Raw genomic sequence first — 6710 nt, 5'->3', positions numbered from 1 at the left:
CTGGTTATCAGGGAATAATGTACAGATTATCGAGGATGCAAACTTTGGTTTAAGATCCGGTGGCATAAGGAATACATAATCTGCAATATCCCTGATTGGGGGTAAAAGGTTGATGGGTCAAAGTGCTAGCATTGAGATATGAAATTCATAAATCGGCTATGTTCGGGTGTGTAGTATAATGAGTGAATATGATGATGAGAATGGATTGACCCACATTTGGTGAAATTTAATGTTCAGGGAGTTTGTGGTTCCAGGTAATATGATCCAATGGAGAAAGTCTCTTGGCCTCTTTCTCATAGTCAAAGAACAATGTCACTCTGGTTCACACCTCCTGGTACTGTGGGTGGCCAGTGATGTGCTCTACTACACTTGATCTTAGCTTACAGAGACCTGAGAAGCAAGACTGATACCCTCAGACGCTACGCAGCCCCTCTGCCCCCACCGCTTTCTACCTCACCATGACGAGCTCCCAGACATGCACCAAACACCATTCACGTGACTTTGAGAACTAGGTAACTCTAAGGGCACGTCTTCACTACCCGCCGGATCGGCGGGTAGCAATCGATCTATTGGGGATCGATTTATTGCATCTAGTGAAGACGCGATAAAATCGATTCCCGATGGCTCTGCCGTCGACTCCGGAAATCCACCACGGCAAGAGGCGGAAGCGGAGTCGACGGCGGCGCGGCAGCGGTCGACTCGCCGCCGTCCTCACAGCCAGGTAAGTCGACCTAAAATACGCAACTTCAGCTACGCTATTCACATAGCTGAAGTTGCGTATCTTAGGTCGACCCCCCCCCCCCGTAGTGTAGACCTAGCCTAAGTGAGGATCACTTCCCCGAAATTACTCCAATGGAGGAATTCAAAGCAAGAACCGTTAACACACAATTCTGTTCAAAAGACAGAGAAGTCTTTCAGCCTCCTTCCTCTGGCTGGGTTCCCTGTACACTCCTAATTTGCATATACCCACCCACTGACCTGTAACTAACAATCTCTCCCTGTTAACTCTTACAGCAAAACAGGTCAAAGAACGCATACGCAAGCGCTATACCGCAGCCTCAATGGTCTTTTCTGCTCCTTCCCACAGAACTATCTCAAACGTACAGTCATCAGGCACACATAAGATACAGTTTCACTCCATACCAGTCCAGTTCCTTGCTGTTTCTTGTCTAACCACTGCACACATATGGTATACCCTACCCTGAGCTGATTCCTGACTTTTGCGCTCAACCCAGCCCTGTCTCTGTGGCGCAATGGGTCAGTGCGTTTGGCTGTTAACCAAAAGGATGGTGGTTTGAGCCTACCCAGGGACGGCGGTAAGCCCATGCTACTTCCTTGCTCCTCGAGACCTGCTGGGAATCTCAAAGGCCCCCTTTTGCTGCCTCAAAACTGTCCCTCTTGGCCTCAGTTCTTTCAGCTGGTGGCCCGAAGAGCGCGCTGGATGGCATTCAGAAACCCATCTCCCAGCAGCCATGCCAGAGGCTCGGGCTTAATCCTCAAGGCCGAGCACAAAACCTTCAGCGGGGAACGTTTCGCTCCCTTCCCGCCTCCGCCCAAGCGGCAAGGGAGAAACGGACGAGACACGCCGGCTCGAAGACTGCCTCCCTCCCACTTCCCTGTAGGCTGCGCAGAACTCTTGGCCTGCCTCATGTCTCTTCTACTCTTTGCAGAATGAAGGTACTGTCTGATATGCAAGTCTTGAAATTCTTAACCCCAGTGTGGCGTTCTCTGCGGATAGAGCATGCCATATCCCACTACCCAGAGATGCTGAAGGAACATGACACCGTAGTGTCTTCCCTTGATGAAATAATGGCCATGGAGGATATGAGCCAGTTTGTGTTTCATAAAAATGAGGCCCTGCTGGAAGAGGAGAACCTGGAGCTTTAGGGCTTGTAGGGCTCAGAAGGGAAATGTTGCAGTAAGAATATCCAAAGCATCACTGGTGGTGTCCCAGAGCTTCTGTTATGGTTTCATCTGCCTGACTAAAGGGGAGGCCTGTAAATATACTGGAGGAATGTGTAATTGCCTTTCTACAGTGTTACAACTCTTAATAAATGTACATACCCTGTGACACAGTATAACCTAGTGCATTGCACGCTGGCCTGGGACACAAGGTAGCTGGTTTTGGCTCTACTCCTGGCCTGCTGGGTGACCTTGGAACAAGTCACTTCACCTGTCGGTGCCTCAGATTCCCCATCTATAAATGGTGGAGAATAATTCCGACCTCCTTTGTAAAGTGCTGTGAGATCAATGGCTGGAAGAGCACTATGTAAGGCCTAGGTGGTACTGTGATGAATAAACTAATGCTGAATACTTTGAGCCATTAAATAGCAGAATAGCAGGGTCCTGGTGAGCCAAGACGGAACACCACAGCAAAGCAAAGACCTTGCAAAGAGGCCCTGGGCTCTAATCCCACCACATGGGCAGGGCTTCTCAGCACAACTAATGTTGGCACCTCCAATAGCCTTGTGCCTCTTAAAATGGTGCAGGAAAACTCTCAGGATTGACTTAGAGCAGCTAGTTTGGCTGCAGGACCTCCCGTTGCCACAGCAGTGCAGTATTTCAGTGACCATCTTTCTTCAGTGATCTGTGAGGAACTTCTTCCAAACTTGAGGTGACTAAGTATTTATAAATAAATATATGGAGATATACCTATCTCATAGAGCTGGAAGGGACCTTGAAAGGTCATCAAGTCCAGTCCCCTGCCTTCACTAGCAGGACCAAGTACTGATTTGGCCCCAGATCCCTAAATGGCCTCCTCTCAAGGATTGAGCTCACAATCCTGGGTTTAGCAGGTTAATGCTCAAACCACTGAGTTAGCCCTCCCCTCTAAAGCATCTTATCTGCTCAATACCTAGAGGGGGTTGTGCATGGTCCCAGTCTCCACACTGCGTTGGGGGACACATATCAGACCCTCTCCCCCCAACGACAGTACACAGTGGTCTTATTTTGTAGTGTCTTTATTCATACAAATTCTCCCACCCTAATCAAACTACTCCATTCTCAAAGAGCTGCCTGTGTGCTTTGAGCCATGAAAGCCAATGCAGGAGCAACTCTGCACACAGCCTAGGGTGCTCAGACCCAAAGGAAAAAAACACACACACACTCACTAAAAGAGAGACTGTATTCTCCATCCCCTTCTACCTATGGATGTAGGGCCCTCTCAGCACTATTGCAGGGATAGATGGTATATATACTTGGATGCTGCTTTGATCTGGGTGCCTATTCACTTTGTTAGATAGTCTTTGCACCACTCTGGTAGCTGGCTTGATTTAAATTTACAATCAGGAAGTTTCTTTGCCCTGCTCTGGAAGGCTGCAGTGCTAGGGCATACCTGCATTTCCAGTGGAGCCATCATTTAGCACCAAAGGGAAGAAGTATGGAGCTTGTGACTCTAAACTTCAGTCAGGTTTGAGCCTTACTGGGACAGGCTGGATTCCTTTCTTCCCTGAACAGACCTAGGACAGCCTTCATTTGTATAGCGCAAGACTTTCAAACTTAATGGTACTCAGTTTGTAGGAGGGGGTTGGGCACTATCGAGCATCCCTGCTGATATAAATGCAGTGGGGCTGCAGAGTGTTTCCTGAAGGAGGAGCTGGGATCCCAGCTCAAAAGAAATCCAGCTATTCAATTTATACTGAATGAGAGTTCACACTGCCTGGGGGGATGGCAAGGGAGTGGAGGCAGAGGGCACAGACCAGCACTGCCTGCTCCAAGCCCCAGAATCCAGGTTCAGCCACAATCCCCAGAGAATGGGAGCTCTCTTTTCCCATCCCATGTAAAGACAGTGGAATCGGTCAGGGTCACTAGCTCCTGGCTTGTAAGGGGTGAGTATCTGACTCTAGGAACCCCACCGCTGTAGTAGTCTCACACAAAGCAACAACTGCTACATTAGATGGGGTGGGATCTGAGTTACTACAGAGAAGTCTTTCCTGGGTATCTGGCTGGTGAGTCTTGCCCACATGCTCAGGGTTTAACTGATCACCATATTTGGGGTCAGGAAGGAATTTTCCTCCAGGGCAGATTGGTAGAGGCCCTGGAGGTTTTTCATCTTCCTCTGCAGCGTGGGGCACGGGTCACTTGCTGGAGGATTCTCTGCACCTTGAGGTCTTTAAACCACGATTTGAGGACTTCAGTAGCTCAGGCATAGGTTAGGGGTTTATTACAGAAGTGGGTGGGTGAGATTCTGTGGCCTGCGTTGTGCAGGAGGTCAGACTAGATGATCATAATGGTCCCTTCTGACCTTAGAGTCTATGAGTCAACCTAGCAAAGGAGAAATCAGAGTGGGGACTGGACAGAGAAACTAGGGTACCACAGACTTCTCCTAGTGCACCAGCAGTGGCCTCTTACCCTTCCCTGGCTGCTGCAAGACTTTCTGCCTCAGGGGCAGTTGAGGGGATGCCTGGCCATGAACTGTCTCCACTGAATCAATCCCTGGAGGAAAATGCAAACAACTGCTGGATTCCAAAGGGCCCCCCAGGCAGTGGCAGCTAAGGCTAGGCTGGCAGGGATAGTTGGCACGCTGTGTTTCTTTTCAGAACACTCTTCCGTTTCACAGGATTTTGATGCCTCAGAAAAATGCTTTGTTCTGGGTTTGGCGGCTGCCATCCAGTCAGCAATCAGCCTGTGGCCCAGCTCAGTCATCGTTGTCATCCTCAGCCTCATTGGTGTCCTGAAAAATGCCTCTGAGGTTCTGGAATGAGAGATGGTTGGCACCACCTGAGAGCTGTGTCCATGTCACTGCTGCTCTAAAACCCACTCTCACGGAGTAGGAGTCTGATCTTATACTGGCACTAGAAAAGGTTCAACTAAAATGATAAGGGGTTTGGAACAGGTCCCATATTAGGAGAGATTAAAGAGGCTAGGACTTTTCAGCTTGGAAAAGAGGAGACTATAAGGGGGGATATGATAGAGGTATATAAAATCATGAGTGATGTGGAGAAAGTAGATAAGGAAAAATTATTTACTTGTTCCCATAATACAAGAACTAGGGGCCACCAAATGAAATTAATGGGCAGCAGGTTTAAAACAAATAAAAGGAAGTTCTTCTTCACACAGCGCACAGTCAACTTGTGGAACTCCTTGCCTGAGGAGGTTGTGAAGGCTAGGACTATAACAGCATTTAAAAGAGAACTGGATAAATTCATGGAGGTTAAGTCCATTAATGGCTATTAGCCAGGATGGGTAAGGAATGGTGTCCCTAGCCTCTATTTGTCAGAGGGTGGAGATGGATGGCAGGAGAGAGATCACTTGCCTGTTAGGTTCACTCCCTCTGGGGCACCTGGCATTGGCCACTGTTGGTAGACAGGATACTGGGCTAGATGGACCTTTGGTCTGACCCGGTACGGCCGTTCTTATGTTCTTATGATCCTGCCCTTGGACACAAGACCTGCCCAACTGCTAGTTCTGGTTTTCCAAACTCTAGAGCCACCACTTTCCTGCTGTGCCTGAGTCTCCTTACTCCGCTGTAGGCAAGGGCCTCCAAACCTCTCAGCTGCGCTTTTCAAGGTGACACAGCAAGCCTGACGTACAGGCTGCTCTGCAGCACTGAGGGAATGCTGGGCTGGAGACTGTGTGCATTCCTGCTGCAGCCAGGCTGCTGCTGGAGACACAGCCCCCAGTGGATGCCCCTCCTGTCCTGCCCTGCAGTACCCTCTCCCACCCACACAAAAACCTTAGCTCCCACAAGAGACAGGTCTCCCCATGCAACTTCAGGGGAAAAAGTCAGATTATTTACATTTCAGACATTTTTACCACTATCTTGTTTAAATCATGACAAAAATATTTTAAGTCTGGTTATAATCGATAGCAAATCTTTCTAACCTTCACTTAAATGTAAGTATTAAAACCTTTATTTTTTTAAAGAGAAAGTGGCTTCACATTGCTGAAATTCTGTTTATGACAAACTGACGAGATATTTAGTATTTTCCTGCAAATTCCCACAGTTTGTTTTTTTCCCCACCCAATCCCACCCGCGACATTTTACCCTCTCCCGCTCTTATGGGAGTGGGTCCTGCGGGATCCCAGGCCTGCTGCAGGGCTCTAGCCCACAGCCACACTGGGTCCAGGGCAACCTGCTGTATTTGCCCCTCAAATCTGGGGGGAGAGCTTCAAGTTTTCTGAGTTACTAAACATTTAAAGGACAAAAGACAGGAAATCTGAGCTGGGTTGCGACATCTCCACAAGCCATGAGCACAGGTCTGGGTAAGCTGACCCAGCAGCATCTGGCTAACTTGATTTGATTTGTAAAAAGCAACAGAGGGTCCTGTGGCACCTTTAAGACTAACAGAAGTATTGGGAGCATAAGCTTTCATGGGTAAGAACCTCACTTCTTCAGATGCAAGTCTGAAGATGCTTTTTACAGATTCAGACTAACACGGCTACCCCTCTGATACTTGATTTGATTTGTGTGTAGGATGCATCCAGTCGAAAAGAAGATCAGGGAGGCAGTACAAGGCCTGGGTCACTAAGCCCTGCAGTGCTCAGCTCAAAGCTTTGCTGGAGAACTACAGCGACGGACACTAAAGAACCTAAAGTCAGTTGTAGCTTCCTGTCTAATCCAAAGCCAGCCAGTGGCCTGACTGAGTACTACAGGCAATTACTTGGCTGATTTCCTCCTGCTCTGGTGCCCCATGGAGCTCACTTTACTGGCTGTGAAGCAGAATTTCTGCAAAGGTGGAGGCACAAGCATTTCCCACACATAGGCGTGC

This window comes from Terrapene carolina, unplaced genomic scaffold (assembly GCF_002925995.2).
Source record: "Terrapene carolina triunguis isolate 2854851 unplaced genomic scaffold, T_m_triunguis-2.0 Scaffold374, whole genome shotgun sequence".
Classification (NCBI taxonomy): Eukaryota; Metazoa; Chordata; order Testudines; family Emydidae; genus Terrapene; species Terrapene triunguis.
The sequence above is the reverse complement of the archived record's forward strand: the minus strand, read 5'-3'. Positions refer to the sequence as shown.